The sequence below is a fragment of the Nuphar pumila genome, chromosome 16 (assembly GCF_984573655.1).
Source record: "Nuphar pumila chromosome 16, dmNupPumi1.hap1.1, whole genome shotgun sequence".
In the NCBI taxonomy this organism is placed as follows: domain Eukaryota; kingdom Viridiplantae; phylum Streptophyta; class Magnoliopsida; order Nymphaeales; family Nymphaeaceae; genus Nuphar; species Nuphar pumila.
In genome coordinates, this window is record NC_143264.1 from 34,148,679 (window position 1) to 34,166,714 (window position 18,036).

Below are 18,036 nucleotides of genomic sequence, written 5' to 3' on the forward strand. Positions count from 1 at the left end.
AGAAGCTAGTAATGGCTCGCCTATACTGGTTCGTCCTACCGATGGGAAAGTATTTCCTAAGGAACTCCTGCTGTAACTGATCCCATGACCCTATCTCTACTGAATCTAAGAACTTTATCCAATACTTGGCCTTGTCCTTCAATGAAAACGGAAATAAGGTCAATCTCAATGCATCATCGTCGAAATTCTGTATCTTCACTGTAGAACAGATTTCGAGGAATTCATCTAAATGCCTGTAGGGATCCTCGTGACTAAGGCCATAAAATGATGGAAGCATCTGAATAATGCTGGTCTTAATCTCATAATGGGGCACTCCTACATCGGGTCTCCGAATGCAGGATGCCTGGACATAGTCTGTGGGAGTAAAGTACTCCCTCAGAGCACGTGGAGGAACAGAAGCCGGAGCTAGAGGATCCATATCGCCCACTATTGTCGAACTTCGAGGAGAATGTAAAATTCTCTCTGGGTTGTCAACAAATGGATGTAATGGGGTTCCTAAAGCTCTTCGCCCCTGCATACACTGGTACTAAGACCAAATGTAAGCACACCACCTAAATCTAAATCTAGACTAAGACAAATACTAAAATGCAAATAACAAAATTAAAGACAACTAATAAAATTATTCTAAATTAACTATGACAGAACTAACTAACTAAATAAATAAATAAAACAATAAAGTAAAATTAATCTAGATTACTGAAATAAACAATACAAAAAATCACAAACTATGTTCTCTAAAACCCACCTGTCTAATCGCTCCTTGCAGAATGAAGATTCAGTGAATCCTAGAAAAACAGTATGTGAATCCTATATGTACTAACTATGTTAAGCCTATATTCACTTACTAATCCTACTAACTAGAAAAATAAAAACAACTAATTAATTAACTAACTAACACAGATTAATAAACTGAAATCTAAGAAATAAAAGAATATATTCGCCGTTCCCCGGCAACGGCGCCAAAATTTGGTTTTTTTTTTTTGTGAATGATATTTTTAAAAGATAATTTTCAATAAAACACTTGGAAAATCGTCAACCAAAAGTAAATAACCAACTTTCCACAGAAGTGGCAAGTACGGGTCGAATCCACAGGGAACGAGAAATATTCAAGTAATTCTAAGAAATTCAATTTATTAATTCAAACTTCTAAGTCAACAATTACACTTCTAACAAAATTGCAAAATAAAAACTAAAATTAACTAGAAAAGCAATTGAGTTCTTCTTCTGCTCGCCAAGGGCAATTCTGTCCTTTCACCAATTATCAAATTTTCTCGCTGGACAAGAATAATCTTGGAATCTTTAGTATGCTTTTCAACCTAAAACAAAGGAAATACAAAGTTAGTAAACAATTATAGCAAATTAATCTAAGAGTTAAAATAAACCTAATTCTAAAGAAATTAACCAATTAAATCCTAATTAACACTAAAGATCAAATAAAATACCAAAATAATTCTAAAAATTAATTAATCTAGGTCTAACTACGTTAATGGATGCATCTACCTAATTAAAATGCAGAAAACACTGAAAATTAACCGAAAATGAATAAAACAATGAAATGACTATCTTACCCCTAACTAGTGCAAAAAAGACTTCCGACAACTTTTCACAAACAGACTGTTTGATAAAGCAAACGAAGTCCAAAAGTCTCAAAATTTCTTCTATTCTGTAACTAACATATTCTAGAATCTGACAGTTTTTACGGATTTGAAAAGCTCTTTCTGAAACTCCAGATATAAGCGTTTCAAAATCAAGGAAAATCTGGAAATCGCAGGACACGAAATTGAGAAACCCGAAAAAGCTGTTTTTGCAAAATGCTTAAAACCCAGACCAAATCAACTCGGAATAAGCTGAAATTTGGTCTGCAGACAGTGAACACGTCAATAAATAGAATAGAACAAGAATTTTTAGAAAACTCGAAAATTGTGCACATAAAATAAGGAGTGCACGACAGGGCAAAAATCGGTTTTCAAAATCAGTGCACTATTCACTTTGGAAATACACTTTTGACACTATGAATGTAAACTAAATGCAAACACAGTCCTAAATACTGATAAATGGCTGTCAACACGCAGAGAATGAATGCAATTAAAAAGACTAAACAACCATGAAAATGCACCACACGAATCAATGGTAAATGTAAACTAAAGAACATGCCAAATGCTAATTAATCCAACTACGAATGCATTACTAGTTAATCTATCTAGAGAACCGACATTAAAACAATCTAAAACTTTAATCTAGACTAAATGGAAAATTAGAAGCACATCTTGCACAATCACAATTATCTTAACATGAGAAACATAAATGAATACAGTTGAACAAATTAATCTAACTAAAACAACTACTAAGTAAGGTTAATTGAAGACTAGGATTAATTAGGTGAGATGGTTCGAACTAGGGTTTGACTTGGACTAGGTTTACGCTCTACCTAAATGAGTCAACTAGGTAGACTATGTTAGGAAAACTAATTTAGTAACCTAATAATTTAGACCTAATTAATTAAAAACCGAAAATGACAACATAAATTAAATGGGTCTAGCTAACTTACACTCCTAATTGGAAATCATTAACTCCTAAGTAAGGCCAATCTACTAATAAATTATTTACTAAAATCTAAAGTAATCCAGACTTAACTAAATTAATTAAGACCCAATCTATTCTAGATCACTATGGACGATTGGATAAAAGGCTCTTAAATGACCAGTCACGAATTTGGGAAAGCCAACACCCTCCTTAATTGCATTTAAAAATCATTTTGGAAAGTTGGAGGAGAAATCGTCCAACCTAAAGGATATGATTTTCCTTAAGAGCTTTATAAATCAAATGGGAAAATTGAAGAAGGTGAAACCGTCCAGCCCAGGGGCACACACGGTTTTGACTTTCTTAAAAAGAAATTTAAATAACAATGACACCCCTTTCTCAAAACCGTGGTCACCTCTTTTAGAAAGAAATTTGAAACTTCAATTTTGTTTCTCAAAATGTAAAAGCTTACTCCTTAGGCTGGACACCCAATTTCAAATCTTGCTTAAATTGTATCACACGAAATTGGGGAAATCCAGAATTACCAAATTCGTTTTCCAAATCACTCAATTGCCCTCTTTCACAAAAACACCAACACCTAATAATTAAATTATACTATCCTATTTCAAGTACCTAATATCTATCTACAACAATAAAAAGGTTAATACTAAAAACAAAACATTTTCAAACATCTAATTGAGATAATCCTAAAATCAAGACTTACCTAAAACAATACTAAAAACGTTTTTTAAGCTAACACACAAATGCACCTAGACAATGAAATGCATCTACCTAATTCTAAAAACATACCAAATAAAACCTAAAGCTCTGCTGGAGCTCTAATGGCAGACGTTCCTATTTGGAGAAGAAGACCTATCAACACACTAACAAAAAAAGATTTTTTTATCTAACTAAGAAAAATGACAATTATTTTTTTCTTGCTTTTACGTATGGAACAAACTCAAACAAGTTAAAAAAAACTAATTAATTATCAACTAAATCCAAGAGAAAAATGCTAAGACACGATCTACTGAATTTCTACAAAAATTAAACTAAATTGACAACTACAAACAATCTCTAGACACAATTTGATGAACTCAATGTGACACACAAATCAATTACGAAAAAATCTAACATAAAATCGACTAATGTAGACTGCAACTGGCTGGAACAACATCTAATTAATACATGCAACTGCTACAAAATTTCAACCGACAGAAATTAAAAATGCCAAAATCGACTAACACGATTATTTTTCTTTTTCTTTGCAAAACAAGAATCACAACACCTTAGAACTAACCCAACTTAAAAATGGAGATAAATCATACTGGAAACAAATGGATCGAGGTCTGCTGGACACGTTCTTACTGCAGAAAAAATTTCAAAACACACGCCCACTAGGACGCCAAGATCGATTAGAAGGATTCTAGCCGATTTTTGGTTTTTAACTAAAACCACACTCTAACCTAAACCCAACGACAAACCTGGATAAAAAAAGAACTTTAAAACACATTTTTCTGCTAAATTAACACAGAAAACCGAAAATTGAAAAAGGCTGAAATCAACTAGAAGAGGGTCTAGCCGATTTTCATGTTTTTGGTGAAAACAATGAGAAAACAACGATCTAACACCTAGAAAAGAAAGAACACCCTAGATCTAATGTGCTGGTCTTTGCACGAGTTGTAAACTAAGGTTTAAAGCAGTACACGTACAGAAAATACAGAAAAAGAACATCACATGAAACTTGGGTTTTATCTAGAAGAAGGGAAAGAGGAAGCTCTTACCTCAAGGGCGATCCGACGACTGGGGGGATGGAAAGAGCGGACTCATCCATTGGAAACACGCCTCGTCATCTTTGTTGATGTTGGAATATCACCAAGGAACTCTCCTTTGCAGCTGCACCACATTTGAAGCCCACCGAAGCTGGAAAATGAGCCGATTCTCGATCGGGTGGCTTAGAAGATCGGATGGAGGTAGAGTCGATCCTTCTTGTTGGAGTGTCTCGCACTTCCACGCAAGAAAAATCTGTCTTCACCATCTGCTACACAGCAACCAAGGTGAGTAACTGTGATCATGCAAATTTTTTTTACTTGTTCCCCTTTTCCTTCTCTTTGCCTTTCTAGCCTCTATTTTCCTTTTAAAGGGAAAATAAAAGACAGAAAAAAAAGAGAAAAGAAAAGAAAGAAGAGAGAAGAACCCTTTTGCAAGGTCTCATTTGACCAAAGAAATGTTTAAAAAAAATCACTCACCTTCGTTTTGAAAAATTTGCGGGAAAATGGAGAGACGGGATTCGCTCGTCAGTACGAGGTTCAACCATTCCTGGCGCCTTTACCTGGGGTAATCGAACCAAGGATCAAATTCATGCCTTTTTGCTTTGCTAAAATATTATTTGAGAATTTATTCTAAGTCCTAAATGCACATTGAATCAGGCTTGTGCTATGATTTTGAATTTGAGAAGAATGCATATTTTTAGAAGTGCTTCAGAAAATTTGAGAATTTCCAAGTGATTTTGGGAATGAATTTTAAAAACATTCTTTAAGAAACGACCCGAAAGTTCAGAAATAGATTTAAAATTTATTAAGGAATACTGTAAATCGCAACAATGATTTTCTGAAGAACGCGATAAATCACAATACCGTAAATCGCAGGATGATTTGCTAAAAGTCATTGTAAATCGCACAATGATTTATGGAAAGACACGGTAAATTGCAATAGCGATTTACTGAAAGATGTCACCAATCACATGACGATTTTGAAATTCAACAATTTGAAATGAATTTAGAAGCATTGAAATCGAAGATCTGGAAATCGAATTCAAAGTCAAGTTTTTTAGAATTTGAGGTCTGAATTGAATTGAGAATCAAGATTGGGGTTTTGAGGGAAATAAGGAATAAAATTCAAAGTTGGAATGTAAAATTCAAAGATAGAAATTTAAAAAATAAAATTAGAAATCGAAAATGGATATTTGGAATAGGATTTAAAGGGAATTGAAAATGAAATTGAGAAATAAGATTGGGTTTATGAAGTGAAATAAAACAATAACTTGGAGTTTAGGAATGAGAAAACATCTTTTGAAAATTATTTCAAAATTCACTTGAAAATTTGAAAATGGTTTCAAAGAGGTGGAAAATGCTGATGCAATTCCATCTTAAATGGTGGATGCATTGAAGGGAATTTGAAATGAGGTTTTGAAAAGCATAGTTCATTCTTTAAGTGAATTGAAATAAGATTGAAGATATAATACATTTCTAACTATGACCATAAAATATATTATATAATAATCGTATTTAAATTCATTTAAAAAATAAAATTAACTCTCAATATATCCTGACTATGGCCATTGATATATGTTTTGAGTTAATTTTAAATTAAACACTGATAAAGGAGGAAAATATTTAGAAAAACATGATGATTTTTGAAAAAAGATCTAGTGTGGACCCAATGTTATTCCATAAAAGTTGAAAACCCTAAGTTTTGTTCACATTTTGACTATGGCCATAAATGCAAATCATCAACTTAGGATTTAATCACCTTTTATTAGAATGGTGCATGTGCCATTCGTGTTTCACCATAGTCTTATAGAAAATGAAAATAAAAATGCAATACATTGATTATGAAAAATGAAAAGTTAAATTACATGCTCATTCATTCTAATCTAAGCATAAAGTAAACTTCTCATTAATTGATTTATTACAACCTTTGAACTGATACAACAATTGAAAAAGAAATAACAAAACAGAAAATCCTGCAAAATGAGCAAACTTGTTAGAAATAAGTGTAAGCTTTTATGGATTTTCTTTCAATTATTGAAAAATTGAAGAATACATCCAAAATTAGCCTTTTATGTCTCAAAGATAAAGAGAAATAAACAAAATAAACACATATGATGCATGATTTTGTGAAAACATTTGAAAAGGCATTTTTGGATAGATGGGAATCTTAAACAACTGAAGTTTAGTTTAAAATGAATTCATGAACTCACAGCTCAGCAATGAAGCATTTCCTTTTTACAGAATATCAAAATCATTGCGGAAACTAGAATTATGATCAAAACATCAGAGCATTAATTTTAGAAACAGGAAATTAGATTTTACCAAACAGGTTTCAGTAAACTGGATGTTATAGAGGTTAAATAGACCTGATTTCTTCCAAATTTAAAGGAAAAGTTGCTTAACTTAATAAAAAAACCAACCCAATTTACAGAATTGAAAAATCAATTTTGGTTAGAAAATGGCGACTTTGAGAAGTGGTTGTTTCCAAACAGAAAATGAACCTATTACGAAATTCAAAATTCTGTAACCAGTCTCGGTTTTCAACAGGTTTGAGATATCAAATGAGCATAGAAAGTTATGAAATTTTCCAGATGTAAACTAGAAACATAGAAGAAAAAAACCCTTTTTATGGATTTGGAAAATGATTTCCTGTTAGGGAGATATAACTCTTACAAAATAAACTAAAAACTATGTCACTCAAATAAGGCAGACTGATAGGGGTCTAGTTTTTGACCCAAATGGGGTATCAAATGACTATAGACTTCATAGCAAAGACACCACCTTTTACGGATTTGAAATCCGATCTCTGGTTAGGGAGATATGACCCTGACAAGTTGATCCTAATTCGGGTAGCGATTTACAGCAATTTGTATCGCAAATCGCTGTAGTGTTTAGTAGAAAACACTACAAATCGCTATAGCGAGGTCCAACAACCCTATAAATCATTGTGGGGCTCGTTAGAGACCCGATAACACTACAAATTGTAGTTAAAAGACCAGACAACACTATAAATTGTTGTAGGTGTCGTTGATGACCCGAAAACACTACAAATCGTAGTTATAAGATCGAACAACACCATAAATCGTTGTAGGGGTCATTGGAGACCCGAAAATATTACAAATCATAGTAGTAACTCATTGAAGACCCCAAAAAATTATAACAATGATTTGTTGAAGAATGTTGCCAATCAAATGGCGATTTGTTGAAGGAATGCTACAACAATCATGATATGGGCGCCAAAATTAGAACATGTACAAAATCTGGATACAGGGTTATGATATTTAATCAAAATAAAATAGCAATTTACCATGAAAAATTCTGAAACTTTATAGGGATAAATTAGACATATAAACAAAGATAACCCATTTTACAGAATTGAAAAATGATCTCTCATTAGGGAAATAAAATACTCACAAAATGGATCAAAATTTGAGCCGTTAAAATGACATAGGGTGACAGGGTTGTGGTTTTTGACCAAAACAGGTACGAAAACACCATAGAAATTGCTGAAATTGGGATTGAATAAACTAGATTCAATTTAAAAAACACCCTTTTTTACGGATCAGAAAAATCATCTCTGGTTACGGAGAAATCACTCTCGCAAGTTGGTCTTGATTTTGCTAAAATCCTGACGGTGCAAAATAATAGGTTCTGAATCTTGATTTTTAAAGTGAGTCAAACAAACTCAGAATGATCTGATTTTTGGTGAAGAGCATGAAGACATATGCATAAAATTGCAGTAAAACATTCAGATTAAAATGAGCTCTGGTTACATACTAATCGATAGATCTAAAATGCATCAGAATTCAAAGTATAATCTAGAAAGCAACTGAACATGATAAAAGCAATTTGCACATGCGTAGATGTTCAAACATGAGATCTAATGCCTTAAAACATGAATGGATGCATGAATGATAAAAAATTAAAACAGAAAATGCATTAAAAGAAAATCAAAATGGCTGAGGCACAAATCTAACATGTTGTAGCCCATTTGAAAGGAGGATTTGATCTAAAAAGATCAAATCACTTCAATTCTTTTGGCTCAATCAAAATATATGAAACAAATATTAAAAATGCAGCAAATACAAAGATGAAAACTCAGATTCTAATCTATTAATCATGCAAGAAATTTAAAGGAATAGAAGAGGAATACTCACCTTGGCTGAAGGGGTCTGAAAGAGAGGGTTGGGAGCTTCTCCAAACTTACGTAAACTCCTAAGTGAGAAGATAGAGGGAGAGAGAAAAAGAGAGAGACTGTTGACCACCAAACGCGGAATGTCTGAAATCGCTGACTGTCCCTCTCTTCTTTCTTCCTTCCTTCTTATCCTTTTTTCTCCTCCTTTTCCTGCATCTTTTCTGCTCATTTTCTTCCTTCTTTTATGCTTCTTTTCCTCCTTCGTTTCCTCCTGTTTTTCTTCCCCTGTTTCCTCCTCCTTTTCTTTCCATTTTTTTGGAGGGTCTTCGGGTTGAGGCAACATCAGACGACCTTTCTAAGAAAAAAAAAACATTTTTATGATTTTAAAAGGTTTAAAATCTAAGTTAAACAAAATATAAAGGAGAATTTTAAAAATAATGAATTTAAAAGGAGATTTTTGCAAAACGATGGTTGTTTTCAAAAGTTTTTCTGAAAAGGGCTTTTTAAGCTAAAAGAGGCTTTTAAAAGGAGGTTTCTAAAATCGATTTGTATTTTTTTTCTTTTCCTTTTTATATTTTTTTTGTGTTTTTGAAATAAAACTCTAAAAACTGAAGGGAAATAAAGGGGTTTACAACTATTTTTTTGTGTTTTTGAGAAATATTTATGAAAGAGAGGTTTTTTGAGAATTCTGGTTTGATTTCTTTAGAAAACAGATTTGGATCCTGGTTTTGAGGAAATATTTGAGTTTTGAACCTCTAATTGAGAAACACAAAGTAAATGGATCCAAATGGATACCGAATGGATTGTCTGAGCCTTTCAGAAATTATTTTGGTATTTTTGTAAAATTGATTTTGAAAATTGGATAACGAGGCTGAGATTGGAGTTTTAGCACTGTATCTGGATCTGAAATTGAGTCAGACATATAACCTGAATTTGGATTCCAATGAATCCGAGAAATAGCTGGAATTTGGATTGAAAATGACTCAATTTATTTAGAAAGATGAGGTCAGATACCCAGAGGAAAATTTTATAAAATTTTGAAAAATTTGGGGTGTTCACAGATGCCCCTCTTTGCTACTAAGCCGGTTGAAAGCCAAGCTTAGTGGCAAAGAAAACACTCCAAATTTGAAAAATGCCCCAGTCAGCAAATCTAAATTGGGTGTGGAAGAATTTTATTTTAAAAAACATGATTTCTCAGGCTTAAAAAACTTATCCTGAATGGTTTTGGAGAGACACAATCCTTGAAAAATGATATGACTGAATAATAGAAATGAGGAAATCATGATTTGACTTTGGGCGAAGACTTCAGGATGATGAGAAAAATGCAAATTTTGATCGAGTCTCATGGGTGAGACAAAATGAGCTTTTGGGATGACTCAGGTTTAGCCCCTAACCTGGATGGGACGAAGATATCTCAAGATAACTTGGATGAGGAAAGGAATATAAGCGGATCTCGCTGGGATATTTTTGAGAAAAATGCCTCGTGAGATGAAACTCAAGTGTGATCCTTTCTTGGATGGATATACAAAACATGGATTCCTTTGTGGGGAAAATCCATGATGGGACTGGGAGGATTGCCTCGTCGAAACGAGACTCGGGTTTAACCCAAACCTGAACAGAAGATATCTCGTGGAGCGAGGTTCAGGCTTTACCCTTAACCTGAAGGGGATGACCATACAGAATCCTCAAACGAGGAAGCCGTGATGGGACAATGAAATGCATCGCCAAAGCGAGATTCAGGTTTAACCCTTGATCTGAGTGGGGGGAATCGTACAAAATCCTCGGATAAAGAAACCGTGATGGGACTAGAAAGGATATCTAGTTGAAACGAAACTCAGGTTTAACCCTAACCTGAATGCAAAGATACCTCGCGAGGCGAGGTTCAGGCTTAACCCTTAACCTGAAAGGGGCGACCATATGGAATCCTCGGATGAAGAAACCATGATGGGGCCTTCGGAATTTGGATGAACAAATCCGAAAGGGGTTTGCGAGAAGAGAAAAACAAGGAATTCCCTGAAGCTTGGAAAATGGATGATCTTGGGCGCCTTATTGCTGAGACTAAATCAACTTTCTAAAAACAGACGACCTCTCACAGAAGGTTTGGGTGATACCTCGAGGAGCGAGGTAACATGTTTAATCCTTAGCCTGAATGGATACAGAATCCTCGAAGGGCGAGAAAAACTGTGATGGGACCTCTAGACTTCGCACAACAAGTCCAAGAGGGGTTTGCAAAAGGATGAAAATGGGGGTCCCTAAAGCTTGAAAAGGGGTTGATCTTGGGCGCCTCATTGCTGAGACTAAATCAGCTTTTAAAAACGGATGACCTCTCGCAGAAGGTTTGGGTGATACCTCGAGGAGCGAGGTAACCGTGATGGGACCTCTAGACTTCGTACAACAAGTCCAAGAGGGGTTTGCAAAAGGATGAAAATGGGGGTCTCTAAAGCTTGAAAATGGGTTGATCTTGGGCGCCTCATTGCTGAGACTGAAAATAGCTTTTGACAATAACAGACCTTTTGCAAAAAGTTCAAGTTTAACCCTTATTCTGAGCAGGAACTGTCTATGGCAGGACAGTGGGGAACACAGGGAAGTGTGCAGATTCGACAGACTCAGATCAAACAGAAGGGAAGGACTTTTCAGTCCTAATGAGGGATGACGTCAGGATACGTCAAAACGAATGTCAAGTTCTTGCTTCATGTTGGGATAGCTAGAAAATATTGCCAATAAGATGCCAAAATTGTAGTTGATTTAAAATGATTGAACTGTGCATACATGTGTGAAAATATCACCTCTTTCTACCTAGAGTATTAACTCCAATTGGGCTAACTCTGTAGAATCAAGAATCAAACTCAAATTTGTTGCTGTTGAGCTTCTTCAAGGAAGATATCAATTTCCTTGATATGAAAAGAGAGGAAATATTCTTAGCTTCATAAAAGCAATTGAATGAAAAGATATTGATTGAAGAATTTCACATAGATAAAGATGATTCCTGATAATTTTGGGCAGTTTAATATCCTGGGGCTTTTCCCGTGATGATCTTTTTGCACTCTTTTGAATCATGAAGATTTTTTTGGGGCTTTTACATCATCCTTCATTTTGGAGATGTCCTGACTTTTCTCTCTTTTTTGGAGAAGGGTACGTCACAAACTCCTTCATCTTGGAGATGCTCTGATCCTTTTTTTTCTTTCTCAGGAATTAGGCTTGATGATATAAGTTCATTGGTCAAAATCTCTGAATGATAGCAGAAATCAAATATCTTTTAGGGTTTGTTGGGAGGTTCATTGCAGTCGCCTTCATCTTGGCGGTGATCTGAACGGTCCCTGGAAGGATCCTTCACAAACTCCTTCATCTTGAAGATGATCCAAATCTTCTTTGGCCCCGAGGGTCCAGCTCGCATATTCGTCTTCATCTTGACGACAATTGAGAGATCCCTTTTGCGGATATTTGATTACAGCTCAAATGACTGAGGATATATGAATTGGGTAGGTTCTTTTTTTTACAGCCCAAGATATTTCCACTGTCTTACCGTCAAAAGAACGATCTTTAAGAATGTGTCATAGCTGTGATCAATATCAGTTCGCTTATGGCTTTTCAACATCATCGAATTTTTCCATTGCCGATCATATCAAAGACTTTTCTTCATCCTCTTGGTTGACCAACAGAATAAGCTTGAATTCTGCTCTTTTTCTACAAAAGTCTTGATCTTTTGGAAATAATACTAAAGGTAGTTTGAGGAAATTCTTTATGCGATGAAAGCTTTGAGATCAAAAATGATTTTTGATAGCAAATTGACAAAGTATTCTAGAAATCCTTGATGAAAGAAATCGCTTGACATTGAATTGACACGTCCATGACAAAATTCTCCTCTCTTTTTCCCCAAAAAGAGAGACTCAGGCTTAGCCCTTACCTGAATGGGAAGTTGGAAATACTCCTCTCTTCCCCAAAGAGGAGGTGTTTGCAAAACAAAACTTTCGAAGAGAAATTAAGTTTTCGTCAAAACTCCCTATCTCTAGGCTTCTCTTATGGAAAGGCGGCCGAAAAATGAAGTTTGAGAAAGTATTAGAGAAAAACGAGTCCATCACACTTTCCCTAGAAAGAGGGTCCTCTGTGAAAGAGGTGGCCAAAGATGAGAAAAATGGGAGCCACAAAAGAAACGAGCTTCCCTCGAACTCTCCCTGAAGAGGGTCCTTCGCAAGAGAAAAATATTGATTTTTGATAAAATGATAACCCAAAGGTTGAAATTGAGATTGTAGAGCTTGAATGTTGATGAATGGTTAGTACAAAGACTGAACCTGAAAAGCTAACTGATCAGCCAGCCAAACGCTAGCACGAGCGCTAGATGTACCAGCACGAGCACTGGATTTGAAGATGTACGAGCATGAGCACTGGGTTTTGACAAACACACCAGTACGAGTACTGGATTTCAAAATTGCACACCAGTACGAGCATTGGGTTTTCGAAATTACACACCAGTACGAGCACTGGGTTTTCGAAAGTGCACACCAGCACGAGCACTGGGTTTTCGAAAAATGCACACTAGCACGAGCACTGGGTTTTCGAAAGTGCACACCAGTACGAGCACTGGGCTTTCAAAATGCACACCAGCATGAGCACTGGGTTTTCGAAATTGCACACCAGTACGAGCATTGAGTTTTCGAAAGTGCACACCAGCACAAGCACTGGGTTTTCGAAAAATGCACACCAACATGAGCACTGGGTTTTTGAAAGTGCACACCAGTACGAGCACTGGGCTTTCAAAATGCACACAAGCACAAACATTGGGTTTTCGAAAATACACCAGCACTGGTTTTTCAAAAATGCACCAGCACGAACACTGGATTTTGAAAACGTACCAGTACAAGCGCTGGTTTTTCAAAATGTACCAGTATAAGCTCTGGTTTCTCGATGGAGAGTTTAAGGAAGAGACCGACATTCGAAGATATTGGAGAATTAAGCGAGAATGATTGTCGGTGCTTCAGGATTATCCCTTATCCTGAAGGGGAAGTTCAGGTTTGTCCCTTAACCTAAAAGGGATGAATAAAGGAGTACCTCATTGAAAAGAGGCATCAAATTTGTCCCTTAACCTGAAGGGGTAGTTCGAGTCGGAACTCAAAATCGCGAAAATGGAAGATAAAGGGGGAAAATTCGAGTCGGAACCCGATTTTTCAAAAGTAAGAGGATAAATGAGAAAATCGAACTTTGAGAACTCGAATTTTCAAAGGAATGATCGGTTTTCAACACGAGCGTTGAATTCGATAGGAAGTCTGAGTCGAAACTCGGAGCTTTAAACGAAAAGATAAAAGGGAAAACCTGAGTCGGAACCCGGTTTTTCAAAATAAAAGACAAAAGGGAAAATCGAGTTTTTGAAAACTCGAATTTTCAAAGGAACGATCGATTTCAACACGAGCGTTGAATCTGATAGGAAGTCCGAGTCAGAACTCGTAACTTCAAACGAAAAGATAAAAGGGAAAACCCGAGTCGGAACCCAGTTTTTCAAAATAAAAGACAAAAGGGAAAATCGAGTTTTTGAAAACTCGAATTTTCAAAGGAACGATCGATTTCAACACAAGCGTTGAATCCGATAGGAAGTCCGAGTCGGAACTCGTAACTTCAAACGAAAAGATAAAAGGGAAAATCCGAGTCGGAACCCGGTTTTTCAAAATAAAAGACAAAAGGGAAAATCGAGTTTTTGAAAACTCGAATTTTCAAAGGAACGATCGGTTTCAACACGAGCGTTGAATCCAATAGGAAGTCCGAGTCAGAACTCAGAGCTTCAAACGCCATGTAAAAGGAAAAAACCTGAGTCAGAACTCAGATTTTGAAAACAAAAATAAAAATAAAAACAAAAACCTGAGTCGAAACTCAGATGGGAAGGAAATAATTCCTACCCCAGAGTCGGATTCTGGAAGGATTGACAAAAAGCCTGGATAGATTCCGACGATGAAGAAGATGAGAGATTCATTTGAGATCTTTGACCCAAGATGGCCTAAGACTCAAATCCATTTATGATGGCTTCAAGATTTTCCCTCATCCTGAAGGAGTATAGAATAAAATTTGATGTGAATTGAGGAATTTATGGGAAGTAGTTCATGTTTATCCCTTAACCTGAAAGGGACGTTCCTCAAAGAACGAGGTTCATGTTTTATCCCTTAACCTGAAGGGGGATGAAAAATAAAGATTGATAAAAAAAATGATGAAAAATTGATAAAATTTGATAAAATTGAATAAAATTGCTAAAATAAAGATTGATCAAAGATTTAATAAAAAATTTGGCAAAATTGAAGCAAAGAGTTTGTCTGATCCTGCCTGCATGTATTAAAGGAAAGATAAATGTATATAAAAATAAAATGCCCCAGTATCATAGAGAAGAATGATCGAAGATCATTATTTTATTGAAAGAGGCTCTTTGAAGAATATAGAGGTTAGAAAGGAAGCTTCAAGTATAAAATTTCTTCAAGTACAGAGCATTGATTGGATCTGGCAGTTCCACTCCATCTGCGTTGATCAGACGATATGAATTACGAGGCAACGCTTCCTTAACTACATAAGGGCCTTCCCAATTGGGCGACCACTTGCCCTGCGGTCGATGCTTGAGATGAGCTATCGATCTGAGCACCATATCGTTAACTCGGAATCTCCTCTCGATGACTGACTTGGCATAATGCCTAGCTATCATTTGACGATAAGCTTGAGCATGCTCTGCTGCCTTGAGTCTCCTTTCATCTAGCAGATCAAGCTGCACCAGTCTCTATTACTGATATTGATCAAGTGGCAATTCTATAAGTGAGGCAAATTTGATGGTATGCTTCTGGACATGGAGAGGTAACACCACCTCAATCCCGTAAACAAGCTCTGAATGAGTGACGTTGGTTGGAGTCCGAATAGTGGTTCGGTATGCCCAAAGTGCGTCATGCATCTTTTCGTGCTAATCACGGCCTGTTTCCACAGTTCTTTAAAGAATGCAGATCAAAATTTTGTTGGTGACCTCTGCCTGGCCATTCCCTTGAGGATAATAAGGAGCTGAGAAGTGATGATGAATCCTGAACTTCGAGCAGTAAGTCTTCATCCTCTTATTCTTGAAATGGCTGCCATTGTCAGACACAATATCATGCGGTACACCGAAACGACAAAGAAGGTTTCTATTAATGAAAGAAACTACATGTCGGCCTTCTACTATTCGCAGAGTTACAACCTCAACCCATTTGGTGAAGTATTTTGTAGCTGCGAGGAAGTATCTGTGGCCATTAGAAGTTGAAGGAGTGATCCGACCTACCACGTCTAAGGCCCACATCAAAAAAGGCCAAGGAGAAACCACATACTGCAAATATGTGGCCAGCGCATGAATGAAAGGTACGTGCATTTGACATTTGACGCACTTCCTCACAAATCGATGGCAATCCTGCTGCATGGTTTTACAATAATACCCTGCCCGAATAATCTGCTTGACGAGCGTTTGGTAGCCGACGTGACCACCACAAATTTCCTCGTGTGCCTCTTGGACAACTTCCATGGCTTCGTCCTTATCTAAGCATCTGGTGTACTCCGAACTGAACCCACGATGGTAAAGAGTATTGACAATGATGAAATAACAGACTGACATGTGTTGGATCGTACATTGCTCCTTTCTTGGCATTTTCAATGGGAATTCACCAGTTTCAATAAAGTTTTTGATGTCTTGATACCAAGGTTTCTCTTTCTGAGTGGCTTGATTTACTTGCTCAGATGGAGTGAAGGCAGGTTGATCAAGTCTGTCAATCTCGAAGGAACGACAAGATTCACTGTCTTTAAAAGACAAAATAGAACCCAGACAGGCTAGGCCATCTGCTATGTGATTTTATTCCCTCTTGACATGGTTAAGCTGAAATTCTTCAAAGTTGCCTATGAGAGCTAAGACAATCTTCTGATAGGGAATCAATTTAGAATCTTTGACTTGCCACTCAGCATTAACTTGACTGACAACAAGCAAGGAATTGCCAAAGGCATGTACTCTCTTGACATTGAAATCTTGCAAGATTCTGAGGCCTTGTATTAGAGCTTCATACTCGGCCATGTTGTGAGTACATTGAAAGCTGAGCTTGAGGGAATAAGGGATCATCTCTTTTTTGGGAGTGATCAACAAGATTCTGATCCCGATGCCGGATATATTTCTGGCTCCATCGAAGAATAAAGTCCAAGCTGGGGATTCTTGAACGTTACAGATGTGGTCATCGAGAAAATCATCTTCTGCCTTGATCTCTTCTGTCAACGGGAAATTCTCCAACTGATCTGCTATAGATTGACCCTTGATTGACTTCTGAGATACATACTCTAAGTCATACTGCATAAGGAGGACTTGCCATTTTGCAATCTGTCCAGTAAGAAAAGGCTGCTCAAGGATGTACTTGAGAGGGTTGAGTCTTGACAAAATTTTGATTTATGAGGCCAAGAGATAATGTCTTAGCTTTTGACACATCCATACCAAGGCTAGACCTATCTTTTCCATCTGAGAATATCTCTTCTCATAGTCGATGAAGGTCTTGCTTATGTAATAGATGGCGTGCTCTATCCGGCTGCCTTCCTCATACTGCGCAAGAAATCCTCCACAGGCATTCTGGTTGACAGAAGTGTACAAGAGAAGTGGCTTTCCAAGTTTTGGTGGCCTCAAAACTGGTGGATTGAGGAGATACTGCTTGATATGCTCAAATGAGAGCTGACATTCTGGTCCCCACTCAAATTTCACTTCTTTTCTCAACAAGTGATTGAAGGGCTTGCATCTCATGGCCAAATTAGAGATGAAGCGGTGAATTGACTGAATGCGCCCTTGAAGGCTCCACAGTTCTCTCAGATTGGTGGGAGGTGGCATATCAATGATTGCCTTCGCCTTGGTTGGATCCACCTCGATTCCTTTCTTGCTGATCACAAAGCAAGCAGTTTGCCTGACTCTACTCCAAATACACACTTCTGTGGATTGAGCCTTAACTTGTAGAGGATAAGTCTTTCGAAGACTTGGCCGAGAGCATGGAGATGATCCTCTCCTTCTTTGGACTTGACCAGGATGTCATCCACATAGGCATCCATGTTCTTGTGCATCTGGTCATGAAAAATAACTGCCATTGCTCTTTGATAAGTTGCTCCAGTATTCTTGAGCCCGAACGACATGACTGTGTAGCAAAAGATACCCCAAGGCGTGGTAAAAGAAGTTTTTGATTGGTTGCGAGCGACCAGTTTGATCTGATTGTAGCCTGAGTATCCATCCATAAAAGAAAACATGGCGTGGCCCACCGTGCTGTCGATCAGAAGATCAATATTAGGAAGTGGATAATCATCTTTTGGAGTAGCCTTGTTGAGATCCCTGAAATCAATGCAAATTCGGACCTTGCCATTCTTTTTGGGAACTGCGACGACGTTTGCCAACCAGTCTGGATAATCAATAGTCTGGATGAATCCTGCTTTTAACAACTCCTCAAGTCCTTCTTTAACTTGGGGTGCCACTCGAGGATCCATTTTTTTGAGTTTCTGTTTGATTGGCTTAACATCTGGCTTCAACACAAGACGATGCTCGACCAGCGTGGGGTTTAAGCCTGGCATATTCTCATAAGTCCAAGCGAAGACTTCTTGATGTTGCTTGAGAAA